The 16,635-nt window shown below is 36.9% G+C and overlaps 1 protein-coding gene across 2 annotated transcripts in view; it reads right to left on the reverse strand.

Moving 5' to 3' along the window:
• The window catches only part of FBXL7 (F-box and leucine rich repeat protein 7), a 422,210-nt gene that overhangs the window by 251,966 nt on the left and 153,609 nt on the right, over positions 1–16,635 (reverse strand). The window contains exon 1 of one of the 2 annotated variants that reach the window (XM_032625626.1): positions 23–54. The exons of the other annotated variant lie outside the window; for it this stretch is intronic. The gene's annotated coding sequence lies outside the window, so the exon portion shown is untranslated. Of the gene's footprint in view, positions 1–22; positions 55–16,635 lie in introns of those variants that run through there. 2 annotated transcript variants of the gene reach the window in all.

Below are 16,635 nucleotides of genomic sequence, written 5' to 3' on the forward strand. Positions count from 1 at the left end.
TTTCCGGCCACTGTGTACTCACCTCAGACAAAGAAGCTTGATTGCATCAGACGGAATTGGTCCAAAGCAAATGGGTTTAAATTAAGTTGGACTGATCAACATTCTGGCAGTTATTGTAACTACAGAAAGGAAAAAAAGAACACACTCCAAATGAGACTGCCTGCTACATCCAGTCTGTATGTGTACTATTAGCCTATGATTGGTGTTTGTATATATTTACTATCCTTTATAGCTAAGCTTCCAATATTATGAACCAGTGACTAGAATTTACTATAGACCATCAATATATCCCCTTACACTTTCTCTTTTATTTGTTAAAAAATTAGAACAAAGTACAGGAAGTTTCCAATTTTCACCACAGAGTAATCCTACAAACAAAGTCATAATGTAACTTGTGAAAGAGTACTGAGGTTAAAATGAAACACTTGATGTCAAATTAATAAATGATCAACTAAGATCACGGCAGGACTAAAAGCTGTGCTGGGAGCCAAGAGATAATAAGAAATGACAAAGAGAGAGCTGCTACATTATTTTTGTTTTCCCCAACAATGCACGTGAACTACCATTTAAAAATGGTGAACATAAATAGGTAAATATATATGAATCCAAAAAAGAAACACACAGAGAATAGCTGCTATGTGATGCAAGTGAGTTCTAGTTTTCTGCCTCAGCTTAAAAATGTCCCAGACTACCAACAGAACATGCACCTAAAATCACTGAACATGATGTTGGAATAATTGTAGAAAATGATGTCAGAAGAATAAGACAATAAATGGGCAAATGTTATGATTTCAAAAAATGAGCAAGTGCACTCTCCAAACTGTAGCTATTACTATGGATTATTAAGGGATGGTGTGAAACTGGCTATAAGCTGAAGCAGTAATCACTAATAACTAGCATGGCTTTACAATGTACAACTAACTTCATTTTATTCTTAGACAGGGTTATTACACAAGTAAATATAGTTTACAAATATAGTGAATAATATATGTGGACTTCTGAGAAAGCCATTCAGAGCTATCATGTAATCAATCATATGACCAAGAACAGTAAAGGATAAAAATAAGATTAAGTGGGTTTTATCAAGTTGAATGTAGCAATTCATGAATGGATATCAAATTTGGGAAGAGGTTATCTTTGGACCCAGCTGTGACCTATTCAATAGTTTCATCAGTGATTACTGAAGGAACAGCAACTCTGTTGAACAAAAGATCAGGATCTCCCAAATCTGGGCAATCTGAAGAGATTATATGAATCCCCAAACTACAATTTAAAATGACAATTTGTAAAACTTCGCTCAAGGGATCAAAAAACCAGTTTAAAGAGCAGGATTGGGAAGAAATGGCTTAGCAATGGCAGGATATATGAAGAAGACTTGGAAGATATTTTGACAGTAAACACATTATGATCCAATGATAGGCAAGATGCAGTAAAAGTTGAATTGACACTGACAAGTACACAGCTATGGATATGCCCTACTCTACTGTGTTCCTGAAGCATTATTTTTATTTTGGGGTAATTTAAGCGGGCTATAAACAAATTGTAATCTGCCCAGAAAAGAGCATCCAGGATGGTGAACTGCTTCAAAACTATAGTGAATTAGGGTGCAGAAAGTTGCAAAATAATGTTGTTCCCCCTGTAGCAATGAAAATCAGAAAACTGTGATCCTCATCTGAGAGTTGAGCTCATAAAGCAAACGAAACTAATTCCACGAAGAGACAGCCTTTGGCAGAGCACGGGAGGAAGAGATGGCCACCATGCAACAGCTAAAAAGAAATCAGCTACAAGTGTAATGGATTCTTAAAGACCACAGTTGGACTGGGGTGGGGGTGAGGGTGGCCAGTCTACAATAGCTGCAAAGTCCAAGAGAGGGGTAGAGTTTCACTCATTAATCTGCTTTGTCACTGGCTTCCCCCGCCCCACCCCGGTGCTCATGGCAAAAATTGGGGGCAGATTGGGAGAACAGAGAGAGCTGTACTCAGCAACTGCTGGGGGCAGGCATGAAACATTCCCCATCGTCCTGGATCTTACTTTTATTGAAAGTATAATCCTTAAGCCACAGAGGGGAGAAAAGTACCTTAACAAAATGAGAATTAAAGGTAGGAATGACAGCAAACTCCCTGTCAGATGCCATGCAAGACAGAAGGAAATAAAGTAACATTCTTAATGTACTAAAGAAAAACAGTCAACCCAGAATCCTATACCCTGTGAAAACATCTTTCAAAATTGAAATCACAGTAAACACTTTATCAGACAAACAAAAGCTGAAAGAATTTATTATCAAAGAGCAAACCAACAACAACAACAAAACATGTTAAAGAAAGTTCTTCAGAAAGAAGACATAGTATCAGATGAAAATTTGAATCTTTAAAAGGTAATGTTGAAATCCAGAAAAAATAAAGTGAAGGTGAATATTAAAGACATTTTTCTTATTTTTAATCACTTCCAAAGATAATTGAATGTCTAAGCAACAGAGTTACATTGGTTGGGTTTATAACATATGTAGAGGTAAAATACATGGTCACAATAGCACAAAGGAGGGAGAGAGGAAAGAGATGTAAGGTTCTGTTGTAAGATTCTTACACTATATATAAAATTCTATAGTATTATTTGAATGTAGATGGCAATGAGTTAATTATACATATTGTAAAGCCTAGAGACTTCCCCCAATAAAGAATTAATAAAGAAAGAAAACTAAAAAACAAGAGTAGAGACATGATGGAATCATAACAACACAAAACAATCCAAAAGAAGGCAAGAAAAGAGGAAGAAAGGAAAATAAAACAAAAAGAATGAAAATAAAATGACTAGGAACATGATAGCTATGAAAGCCAATCACATCAATAATTACATTAAATATAAATAGTATGAACACCCAAATTGGAAAAAAGTAGATTGAAGGGACAATAAATGGACTTTTAAAAGCAAGATCCAACTATATAATATATGTAAGAAATCCACTTAAGTAAAAAGACATAGACAGGTTAAAGAAAATGGATGAAAATACTAATCAAAAGAAAGTTTGAATGGCTATATTATCAGGCAAAGTAGATTTCAGATAAAGAAATATTACCTGAGATAGAGAAGGACGTTTTATAATTATAAAGGGCCAATTCACTAAGAAGGCACCATAATCCTAAGTGTGTATGCACGTAACAACAGAGGTTCAAAATATATGAAGCAAAAGCTAACAGAACAGCAAAGAGAAATAAAGAAATCCATAGTTTAGAGAGACTTCAACACTCCTCGCTCAATAATTGATAAAACAAGGACATAGTAAAACGAGTAAGGATACAGAAGATCTGAACAATACTATTTACCAAGTTGGCCTAATTGACATTTAAAGAACACTCAAACCCAAAATAGCTAAATATATACATTGAAGAGCACAAAAATTTTTGCCAACATAAAACTAGAACATATTCTGTGTCATAAAACAAATCACAACATATTTAAAAGGACTGAAATCATACAAAGTATGTTTCCTAATAACACTGGAATTAAGCCTGAAGTCGATAACTGAAAGAAATCTGGAAAATCCTAATATATTTATAAACAGAAAAAAATTAAGGAAATATTTAGAAATAATAACACGAGAAGTCACAGCGAAATCAAAAACTATTTGGAATGAATTGAAAATAAAAATACACATATCAAAACTTGTGAGATGCAGCTAAAGCAGTAATTAGGGTTTGTTTATACCATCAAATGTTTATATCAGAAAAGAAGGTCTTAAATCAGTAATCTAAGTATCTACCCTAAGTTACTAGAAAAATAAAAGCAAATTAAGCCCCAAGTAAGTAGAAAGAAAAATAATGATGATAAGAGCTGAAGTCAATACAACTGTAGCAGGAAAATAATAAAGTGACAAAATCTGGTCCTTTAAAAAGATCAAGAAAATTGCTAAACCTTTAGCCAGACTGATATGCAGAGAGGGCGAGAGTAAGAGAGAGAGAGAAGAAGAAAGAGAAACTCTGAAAGAATTACCAATCTCAGTAATGAAAGAGGACACATCATTACAGATCTTACAGATGTGAAAGAATAGTAAGATAATATTTTGAAAATCTTTGGGCCAATAATTTTGATTAAATGGATGAAACAGAAAAATTCCTTAAGAGACATGAATTACCAAATTTCATTGAAAAAAAAAAAAGAAGCTTAAGAGCCATTTACCCATTAAACTAAATGTATAGTTAAAAGACATTTCCACAAAGAAAACTTCAGGTCCTGAATGCTTCACCAGTGAAGCCTACCAAACATTTTTTAAAAAGAAGTAATACCAACTCCCCACAAGCTTTCTCAGAAGATATAGGATAAAAGAATACTTCTCAAGACATGTTAGGAGATCAGCAATACCAAAACCAAAGATATTTCAAGATAAGAAGACTGACAGGCCAATATCCCTTACAAACACAGATAAAAAATTCTTAACAAAATAGCAAATTAAATCCAGCAATATGTAAAAGGATAACATTATGAGCAAGTGGGTTTTTCCCCCCCAGGAATGGAAAGTTGGTTCCGTATTCAAAAAGTGCTTAATTTAATTCGAAGACTGAAAAATAAAAACCATATGATCATCTCAATAGATGATCAACAGTGACAAAAAAGGCATTTGACAAAATCAAAACATCCATTCATAATAAAAACTCTCAGAAAACTAAGATTAAAAGAAAACTTCTTCAACCTGACAAAGGATGTCTATAAAAAACCTACAACTAACAATATATTTAATGGTGAAAGGCTGAGTGTTTTTTCCCCCTAAGATTGGCAAGAATGTATGTTGTCATCACTTCCATTCAGTATTGTACTAGAGTCCCAGCTAATGCAGTAAGTCAAGGCAAACAAAATACACACAAATTAGAAAGAAAGAACTATAATTGCATTTATTTACATATGACACAATCACAATCATCTACATGAAAAATCCCAAAGAACTGAGAAAAAAGGTACTAGAATTAATAAGTAACCTTAGTAAGGTTACAGGATACAAACAATTAATACAAATCAATTGTATTTCTATATACTAGCAATGAACATTTGTAATTTGAAATTACATTTGTGTCATCCTAAGACCAATAGTTAAAACTGGAAAGAAATGAATGACTTTCTCAACATAAAAGCTTGCTTCCTAACAGTCAGATGTAGAAAATTACACAAACTGTCTAGAAACTTCAAGAAACTATAGTTATTCCATCCTGGAATGGCAAACTGCTTGAAAGGAATTTGAAGTGAGACAAGCAAGATTCTCAGTCTTAGACGGAGCCACACTATGTCATAGGAAATACTGCAAAAATAAAAGAAAATGGAAGCAGAAGCACTTAAAAATTGTTGGGTTACACTCCAAGGTCTACAAAATGGGCATAAATGTGAAGGGCTTTCATGCACTATGAAGTGTACACATAATCCCTAAAACCCAACTAGGCTGTGTCATAAATTTGATCTCAAGCTAATGTGAGGGCAGTAATAAACAATAAACAAATAATAACTGTTTGCCTTCTTATAATTTAATGGGAGTTTAGGGAGATGAGCTGAATGGCCGCACATCCCTAAGGAAATCTACAAGGAAGTTTGAGCAGGTGCCTTTTTTTCTCCCAATAAATTCATCAAGACCCAGCATCCAAGTCCTTTCCACTGAACTTTGATCTGTTTCAATGACTGGTAGTCATGGCAATCGTTCAGTTCCTTTGCGAAAACCGAGAAAGCCTAAGAATGAAGAAGTAGAAAATGTGCTCTTCAGAGGGGATGAGATGCATGGAATCAAAGTGTTTCTATGAGAGCTTGGCGTAGGATTGAGAAACCCTGCCTGATGGGGACACTCTTGCTGAGGGCATTGTGGCTCATGGCTCAGGGAGTTAGAGCAGGGAAAGTACAGTGGATGACTGACTACACCTCTCCATTTGACAAACAATGTGCTGTTGGGTGAAACTGTGATGATGGTATAGGGTATTCACTACTGAGCATTTTTCACAATCATTTTGATTATAAAAGCAATAGTGGCAAATGCAAACCACACAGAAACTTCTAAAGCTTATCGTTTCTCCTTCCCACATCCAACATCTCCTCCACGGTAGTAACAATTTGGTATGTATCTTCTACAATATTAATTTTTTATGAAATATATTTACATATATAATCTTTTATATTGGGATAAGATTGTAATTTGATATTTTCACTTAAAAATATGTCAAGCACAGTCTTCAGGTTGATACAGATAGACCCACTTAAACAGTGCTGAAGAATTCTAGGCTACAGAAATATAACTGTCCTTATACCATCATTCTGATGATCATTTCAGTTGTTTCCTATTCCAAGGAAAGCTGTGATAAACATTCCTGTGTTTGGATTTATGCGTGTTTGTGTTTGCCTATCTTAGAAATTGAATGCTTTTGTTTTTGAATAAATCTCTGTGAATGAAACTACAGACCAATGAGTACCCACATTTTCACTGTATAAAGTATTACCAGGTCACAAGGCCTCAGGCCCATACATTCCTACCAATGGGGTATAAGAGAGTAGTTATTTTCCTACATTCTTACAAGCCCTTAATTCTAACCATATTTTGAGTTTAAACAAATGCGATGGTTGAAACTTGTGATTTTATTGTTGTTTCCCGAATTATCTAGGAGGTTATGCAGCTTTTCATTTGCATTTTTTCTTTAGTGGATTGCCTGTTTATATCATTTGCATATTTTTTCCTCTTTAGTTGTTTTGACCCTTTGTTATTTGGATTGTAATCTTCTTCTCCCAGACTGTCATTTGTCTTTTGTCCTTTTAAGGAAGGGACTCTGTCATAATTCTTGGTTGCAAACACAATTCACTCCTACTAGTGTAAGCAGAAAAATAATTTATTGAAGAATATTACAGAGATCACAGAAGTTCCAAGAAGAAACAAACAGTTGATCTCTGAGGCTACAAAGCTAGGGAAGTGTCCAAATTAAGCTGATGCATTGTTACACCAGATACACTGCTCTCTTCCAACTTCCAATGTGCAGGATGTCACTGCAAACAGCTGGACGTTTCTCTGTCACTTTCAATATAATTAATTCCATGAGGCACCTCCTTCTTCATTTCACTTTTTCTGAATCAGAAATTACAATGGGCCCATGTGAATCATGAGACCAGTCTCAACACTAGCTGCAAGGGAGCCTGGGAAAGTGGATTTCTGGCTTCTGTTTTAGGAAGGCAGAATTTATAAAGGAGGTAATTCCCCAAACATCTGAATGACATTCAAAAGTTGGTAGTTTAAATGAGGAAAAAGTTTAAATGAGGAAAGTTTAAATGAGGAAGTTTAAATGAGGAAACATTTAAAATGTCCACTACATGGAGACTTTCCCTCACATATGTTCTTAAATTTCATGAAATCAAGTATGTCGTTTTTTTCTTTATATTCTTATGGTTTTGGTCTTGCTTAAAAAAAAAAAACCCATCACCACAGGACGATTATATAAATATTCTCTTATAGTGTCTTCCAAGACTGTTGTGGTCTATTTTGTAGCATTCAGATTTTTCACTCATCTGTAATTCGTTGTTATGTAATGAAGTATGAAGTTGTAATTTCTCCAAAAGTATGGGCAGTTCTTTCTATTGCATTAATTGAATAATATATAATGTATTCACTGACTTATAATGCCTTCTTTAATTATATGTTAAATGATCTCTAAATACAGATAAACAGTTCTATAAAACTATTTATCGCAGGCCAGTACCTCACTGTTTTATTTAAAGCAGCTTTATATTAGGTTTTCATGCCTAGTAGGGCAAGCTTCTTTGCTCTTGTTCCATTTCAAAAATTCTTGGCAATTTTCACTCATTTATTCTTCTAAACACTTTATGTTTTTAATATCTTTATTAGCGTATCATTGCTTTACAATGGTGTGTTAGTTTCTGCTGTACAACAAAGTGAATCAGCCACATGTATATATATATCCCTATTTATGTGTTCCAAAAGAGAAAAAAATTCTGATTGAGACTGCATTAAATTTATATGTTAATTTCAAAAGAAGTGACATTTTTATGATATTGACTTTTTATGCAGAACACGGTCTGTCTTTCCACTTATTTGGGTTTTGTTTTATGTCTTTCAATATAATTTTATAGTTCTCTTCATAGTCTCCCTCATTAAATTCATTCCTAGGTATTTCATGGCTTTTTCCCCACATTATTACGAATGGGATCTTTCTCACTTCCACTTTTATAATGTCACTTTAGCCTCTTTTTCTAAATGCATCTGATTCTACAACATAAATACTGCATAGTCTACCCTTCATGTAAGTAATTCCCAGAGTGCTCAATATTGATAATTTTATATAAAATGAGTTTGAGGGAATATACGACCACTTCCTAATTAAAACTGATTATCACATACACTAGACTAAATATTTTCTTCAAATTGACACATCTGTTAGATAATCGTCTAGACTTTGTAGTTCCATATTTTCTTTACTGTAATGATAACTATACGTGTTATAGTTACATCCTTACTGCTTACCAATATTATTCTGCAATTTGACATGTGATTCACATAAATCTATGCATTCACAACTTTTCAAAGTTTATATCTAACTAGACCTAAAAATGTAAGTCTTTAGCAAACATTGTGAAATTATCTGTTTCTCTATGTAGAACCTGTAGTTCCAGTTTCTACTGTAAACCAAAAGAAAAATTTCCAAATGATTGTAACTTAGGGGTAGGCACATAAACAAAAGACTAATTTTCGCTGTAAAATGTTCATAGTATTTTGAACAAGGTAAGGATTACAAACACACCTTCACACAAACATGATTCTCAACCATCAAATTTAGGGGCTCCAACAGCACCAAGGTTCTGGTGATGGGAATATGCTTTGTACAGAGCAGAGCACCCAAGATACAGTAATGGTATCACTGGCTGCAGCAATGAACTGGGTCAAATGATCTGAGTTTTCATCAAGGCTTTGTGAGATGCCAGGTTTGAAAGTCATTTACTTTCTCCTCATATCGTTCCGACATCTATGAGTGAGTCAGTGTAATAGGCATTTAGGTCTCTCTCCGTTATCATGTTCCGAGACTCCAAGTTTCAAAAGTGGGCCCTGTGGCTCCCCCAAGACCATGGGGAATGGTGGACATGTCTGGATCCATGGACACTGAACTATTTCAGGCACACTGAAACCACAACGTTCAAGCAAACTGACCAACCATAGTTTGCTAATAAAGAAATTTTACTGTAGCCTGGACCTTTGCTGTTGACACTACCACACATATGGAAGTGCTGACTAACTTAGTCAAAAGGTATATTTCTGTATCAATTCTGAAACCACAGAAAGAAATATAGCCTCTGCTTATTTCCACACCTTGGATTGGTTGACACAGGATGTTCAAATGTAACTTGGACTAAAGTGTGTGCTGACATCAGTAACCATCATAATGTGGTCTCACCAGGAACGTGGGTGTTTCCTACACATACGATTGCAAATTAGCCATATACCATCTACCAGCTTATAGTAAGATCCACTGGAGCCACATTCTGAGAAATTATCTGGCATGTAAATAGCATGCAACCATAAAGGTGAATACAAACAATTTTTAATACGTCGTTTAGCTTCTAGAGACATAATTACAGAACCCACATGTGTGTGTCTAAATAAAGTAAGGCTTATGGAAGAATCCTATTACATGATTTTTTAAAATCTAAAGTGAAATTTTAAGCCCTAATCTTCTAAAATTTATCTAATACACACAGAGAAAAGCCACAAAAAATCTTGGGCAATATCTCTCATAGTGTTTCAAGGAGCCAAAGCAGGTGTCTGTTTTTCTAATCAGAAAGTTTTCTGTCTCAGAGGTTACAGCTTTGGGGAATAGTTGGAGGTTTTGAATCCTTTAAATAACTTTGAATCCTTCAGGTATTAAATTCAAGATAAAAATGAGTCATAAGTAATAGACATGAAGAACATTTCAATAGAGAGATGGCTACCGAATATGCATCAGGCATTCAAACTACAGGAAAGACAGTTTATGGCTAGTAAGTAGACTGCTAAGAACCGTTTTAAGGTTTGTTGCTGTTGTTTTATAAATTTCCCTCATATATAGAATTAAGAGGCAGATGATTCTCTTTTAATTTCATCCTTGCACATATGGATTCCAAGGCTCCTTTCTCAATGATGTAAATGAGCCTAATTAAAGACCCTACCATTTACACATCAAGGTAACCATCTCTGAATTGCCAATTTCATCTGGCCTGATTTGGGGAACCGTTCAGGGGTATTACAGGAGTTACAGAACCTTGCCCTGGAGTAAAACTAAACCCTTCCCTAAGAAATAACTGGTTCCACTGTCTGCGGGAATGAAAGCCAGCTTACTTAAGTCTAATTAGTTCACTGCTTGGTGTGTTTCACTCACATGAAGTACGATGGCCATTGGCATGACCTCATTCCCAGGTGTTGACACGTTCCGTGTGGCTAAATGACGTTTATTGCTTCTCCAAGTTTGAGTCAAAGCCATTCATGTTTCAGTAAACGGGCAAGTTTCTGTAAATAAACACCATGCTGAGGAAAAGAAAACTCAGTTTGGTGATGCAAAGTCGGGAGAACTGAAGGTACATGTCATTTCTGGTAGCTTCTGTACAGAACCCCCCAAAGGGAAATGATATCACTGTAGATAAATGCAATGAGAACAAATGGATAAAACAAGCTTTTTTTATTCCATTAACTTTTTCTACTAAAGGCGATATTCTTGAGAAGTGGAAATTGCTTCATATTTCACCTTTTTTTTTAATTGGCCAATCGCTTGTATAGCACACCTTCTTTAAATTTAATTCTGTACCTCAAGCGCCTAAGTAGTCTTACAATACACTGTACCAGATGGATGAAAAGCAAAGTTACTTGGAAAATTTTTGATAACCTTTCCATCCAGAAATCTAATTCCTATAGGGAAATCAGGCCCATGGGTCAGAAGTCCTTTGACAATGGAAGCTGAATAAAGGCTATCAGCAATTCCAGATAAACTGGAGTTTGAATGAAATCTTAAGGCATTTCTTTCCTGTGGGTAATCGCACAAACTTCCAAATTCAGAATGAGACAGGCTTATAAAATTGTTTATGAATCAGGAGCTGAGATGTTGGCCCAAGGCTTGAGTAACATTCTTGATACTCAAGGAAGTATGACAGAAAGGAGGAGAAAAGATGAGCCCAAAGGGAACGCAGAAGCTACTGGAGAGACTTTTGCGTAGACATGGTCTCCAAGTAAAGCAGTGTTTATATGACTGGAAAACAGCTGATCAGAGAGTGGAAAAATTCCTTAACTGTCAAGGTAACCACTGCTTCATAGAAACAGTCCTACATTTAGATCATGTAGAAAAATTTGCTAACCTTGAAGTGCATGAGGCATCACTTTTTATCCAGCCATTTGGTGATGCAGGAGCTGCTTCTATCTTAATCAAAGAAATCAGAGAAAATCAGAAGTGAATAAGAGAGAAGAGAGACTCATGAACAAGGAATGAACAAGTGAAAACAGAAACACAGGCACAAGCATGAGTACTGAGGTGGACAGAGCAAGATGCTAAAAGAAAAGAAAGATTTGCAGATAAGTCAGATATGAAAAGAAGATATGTTGGCATTCATATTTCAGATTGATGTAAGAGAAAGAAGAAATGCACACAGATGAGGGAAAATGGAGGCAAACAGAGCTTCTAAATAACAAAGGGAAATAAAGCAAATGCAAAATTTCATTCCCAAGGACGTGTAAAACAAAAATCCAGGTCTGTGTTAGGTCTTGAGCATCAAATATAAAAGAAAATTTAAGCTGTAGAGACTTTAATCTTGCCCTACTTAGAGATTTGCATGGTTCTATAACATGCCAGCACAAATTAGCAAAATGGTGCATTATTGCAACATGCTCTGAAAATCTGACCACACCATGTCATAGACAAGAACTAGTCAGACTTTAGGGGCCAGTATCAGGAAAAGATTTGACAACTGATGAAGGTCAAGTTTGGGGATGGAACACGATGAGGAATTAAAGCATTTTAAGTTCAGAGAGTGAAATAAAATGTGGTAAACATTAATGTAGAGAGCGGGGCAAAAGTACACTGTTATTCAGGTGTCATAGCTGATGAGGGCAAGATATGAAATAACCACATAGCCCAAAGGGGAGAGAAAGCACAGCCACAGCAGGGAGAATCCAGGAGTATGCAATACTCAAAACTAGAAACAGACAGATAAGAGCAAAATTGGTAAGAATGTACACATTGCTATATTTAAAATAGATAACCAACAAGGACCTACTGGATAGCAGACGGAACTCTGCTCAGTATTCTAAGCAGCATTCTAACCTAAATGGGAAAAGAATTTGAAAAAGAAAATAGATACATGTACCCGTATAATTGAATCACTTTGCTGTACACCTGAAACTAACACAACATTGTTAATCCACTATGCTCCAGTATAAAATTTTAAAAAAAATTTTTTAAAAGAATGTATAGACCGTTAAACTGGGGGAGAGGGTGAAGCAGGTCCTGTAGTTACCAGGGACCAGGCACAATGCTGAGATAGGAGCTTATTAAGTCTTGGCAAACCAATGTCACTACGATTTTCTCCTCTGGGCTCTTTTTGTTTGGTCTGTTCGTTGCTCTTAGTCTTAACTCTTACATTTTGGTCTACAATCCATCTTGAGGTATTTTTTGTATATAGTGTGAAGGAAGGATCGGGATTAATTTTGTTGCACATGACTGTCCAATTGTTCCAGCATCATTTGTCGTGAAGATTGTCCTTTCCCCATTGAATTAAGTGGCTTAGCACATTTGTCAAAAGTCAATTGTATAAGTCTATTTCTAAACTTCTTTCTGTTCTACTGGTCTATTTGCCCGTCTCTGCATTGATACCTTCTGTCTTACTTCCTGTAGTTTTAGAGTCTTGGAATCAGGCAGCAGTCCACTTCTAAGGACTGGATACAAGGTCAGAACCAGATAAAAACAGGTGTCATTGGTAAAGATGAGAATTCTGTTGGCGCTCCTTAAATCTCTCCAGCCAAGGTCAAGATTGGCCATGGAGATCAAGTAAAGCTAACGTTATTGGGAGGGTCACAGCAGTCCCAGCCACAAAGTGGAAGCGCTCAGAAAGATTACAGAGGGCTACATAGAGCCCATAACTATCTGACCTCAGACTCCCACACATAGACCGATGTGATATTGGAATAACAAACTAAGCATCTTTTTTCATGTAGTCCTGCCTAGGTGACACCCCAGCAGTCTGCTGCAGTTATACCTTCATAAGATGAATATCTAAAAAGCCAAGCCGTGAGAACATCTTTGGATGTCTTCACACTACCAGAAACAAATATACTTACCTAAGGGTATGAACAGGAGAGTTGATACAAGTTTAACCGGTTAACTTACAGTTATCCTGCCGAAATGTGATAGCCTCTTCTCTTCTGTTTTATTCTCGGGACGGACCTCATAACATGAATTTTCCTTTACTGTATGATTGTTTCCTAGGTACACATAGGTTTTATAACTGTAAGACGTGTCCACCTCAATAACTTGAACCACTAGTATACTAACTGAGCAACCAATAAGAAAGGCTTGTTAGATTTCCAGTGTCAAAGTATACATGCACTGCAATAAAAAGAAAATAAGTATATCAAGAAAGGAAATGAAAATATGGCCATTTTCCTAAAAGCATAAGAACAAATCTGGCTCCAAAGAAAGTTGAAATTGACTTGGCTGGGAGTCTGATGAGCACAGTCTGAGACAGTAAAACAGTTACAGAGTCTGAGTTCAAGTGGTCATTCCTCCATAGTTTCCAGGGAAGATCATTTCAGCTGGTGTTCATCGTTCAACAGAAGTCTTCAACAGGGTATAAGGCTAAAGGATGGGAGATGTGGAAAATTACTGTGGCTAAGAGAGCCCGAATGGAAAAATAACCTTCACATGAATGCATGTGGAAGTTGGTAACAGAGACCTTATCCTGCAGGAATGTGGGCCCTTCAACTGGCCAGGTTCAAGCCATCCTGGGGCCTGATTCACTTGGCTCTGTGAATACTGAACAGTTAAAACTAGGCTTTAGTTCAGACAGGATAAAAATAATCACCACAGGAATGTTCCAGAAATTTTAAAATGTAGAAGAGAAAACCCTTCATAGAAAGCCCAAAGCCAGAGTCTGGTGCCCTTTCATGTATGTCTAGTTACAGATATCTTCATTTTCTGCATCTCAGAAGGTTTTATACACATCCTTTCACCGGACTTAAAAAATGTAGACTTAGGGCTTCCCTGGTGGTGCTGTGGTTAAGAATCCACCTGCCAATGCAGGGGACACAGGTTCAAGCCCTGGTCCAGGAAGATCCCACATGCTGCAGAGCAACTAAGCCCGTTCGCCACAGCTACAGAGCCTGAGCTCTAGAGCCCACAAGACACAACTACTGAGCCCACAAGCCACAACTACTGAGCCCAGGTGCCACAACTACTGAAGCCCACGTGCATAGAGCCCATGCTCTGCAAGAAGAGAAGCCACCGCAATGAGAAGCCAGCACACCGCGACGAAGAGTAGCCCCCGCTCGCTACAAATAGAGAAAGCCCGCACGCAGTAACGACCCAACACAGCCAAAAATAAATAAATAAATAATTTTTTTTAAAAATGTACACTTAGTGGCAAGCAGATGCCTTCATTCCCAATTCAGATGTAAAAACAAAAACAAACAAACAAAAACAAGAACAAGGCACAATGTTGAAGAAGACACCACACAAGATTCTATAAAGCCTATCTCAGTTCTTGGCTGACTTGAATATTAGTGAAAATACAGTTCAATGTATATTACAGTCACATCAGTGGTCAATGTGGTCAAGACAAACTAAATTCAGTAGCAGGTAACAGCAGGAAAAGGAAGTATGCATTCAAAAAGTGGTGATTCATTCTATGCACTTCATGTTCTCATTTCCTGTATAAAAATTTCCATTTAAAATGTATGCTGGGGCTTCCCTGGTGGCGCAGTGGTTGAGAGTCCGCCTGCCGATGCAGGGGACATGGGTTCGTGCCCTGGTCCGGGAAGATCCCACATGTTGCGGAGCGGCTGGGCCCGTGAGCCATGGCCGCTGAGCCTGCGCGTCCGGAGCCTGTGCTCCGCAATGGGAGAGGCTACAATAGTGAGAGGCCCGCGTACCGCAAAAAAAAAAAAAAAAAAAAAAAAAAAAAGTATTCTGGTGGCAGGTGTTTATAACATATTTTTTGCAGACTGGTGTTTTCAGCACCTACTCTATCCTCCAGACTGTAGAGAGGCAGCCTTCTGGTTTCAAATTCAGGCACAGAAAGTCTAAGTTGCATGAGCTCAGGCAAAGTACTTCCACCTCTTACTCTAAATTTATTCATCTGTAAAACAGACGCGCCATTGCCTACTTGGGTTGTGGTAAAGATGAAGAAATGCAACGTTTAGATAGCATTCAGCGAGGTTGCAAAATGCTCCAATAAATGGTAATGCTCCTCTATTCCCTCTGACTCTATCATTGGAACAAATTAAATTTGATTAAAAATTCTTTCTGGGACTCTTATTGTTGCCTACTATTTAGTGCTGAGAAAGAATAAGCATGGACGGGCAAACTATGTTAATGAATTCACTACATCCACCCCCAGCTCCACCCATAATACTCCCTTTCAGCACTCCATTTTTCCAGCACTTAGCCTCTTTGCTTTCTGGATTTTAGAATGTTGTGGTCTACCATTTGGATTTGGAAGTAACGTATTATATGAGACAGTATGGAAAACTGACAGTTGCCTCTAAGCATTGAGCAATAACAAGAAATAAAAGAGACACCGCATAAGGCAGTAGGAAGGCTTGGTGCCTACGGCTTGTGTTTAAGTCCCCAGTGGAACACTACTGGTTTGATAATTTTGCGTCTTACTTCTCACATTGGAAATGTGGCTAATAATGCTTGCCCGATGGAAGCCATAAGAATTTAGGAGGATTAAATACAATTGTTTGTGAAATTTCTTTGTAAGTGCTAAATAAATCAACGACTGACACTTTTCTTATCATTATAAGGTCAAATAGATAGATTGGAATGCTTTTCTTCACATTGCCTTCAATGTCTTGAAGTTGGTCCAATCAAATTTAGTGTAGGACTTCACAGACACTGAGCTTATCAGAAGTGGCATCAGAGAACTTTAACTGGAATCACTTAAGACTTGAAGACCAGACTAAATCAGGCGTTCTTTTGTGATTTGAGAGGCAGCATTCAATAAACATATTGAGCGCACACTGCCCAGTGCAGTTCCTCAAAATCTGATCTGAATCTTCAGTGAATTCCAGAATGAACCAGGCCACTCCAGGCTCCTGAGTTTTCTGGGGATCTCACTTGGTCATATACTCCCCAGAGGACGGTCTGCTGGGCTCATCATAACACAATCTACCTCTGAGACTCTGCATCCATAACATCCATAAGCCTCAACGTGTGAGGGCAACAGTCCTCCATTTAGTATCACATAGTGACACACCATTAACACAGAAGGAGAATTTTAGGGGACTGCAAAACAACAAATAAGTTAAATCAACAACGTGGTGTTTAAACATTTCCAGCAATTCCAAGGCTCTGTAACAGCTGAAAATGATTTGAGGAATAAGATTAGCCAAGGAGAATGTTTAATTTCCATTCATGTAGGAGTATCTATTCAGTCCTG

Source organism: Phocoena sinus, chromosome 3, assembly GCF_008692025.1.
Source record: "Phocoena sinus isolate mPhoSin1 chromosome 3, mPhoSin1.pri, whole genome shotgun sequence".
Lineage (NCBI taxonomy): Eukaryota > Metazoa > Chordata > Mammalia > Artiodactyla > Phocoenidae > Phocoena > Phocoena sinus.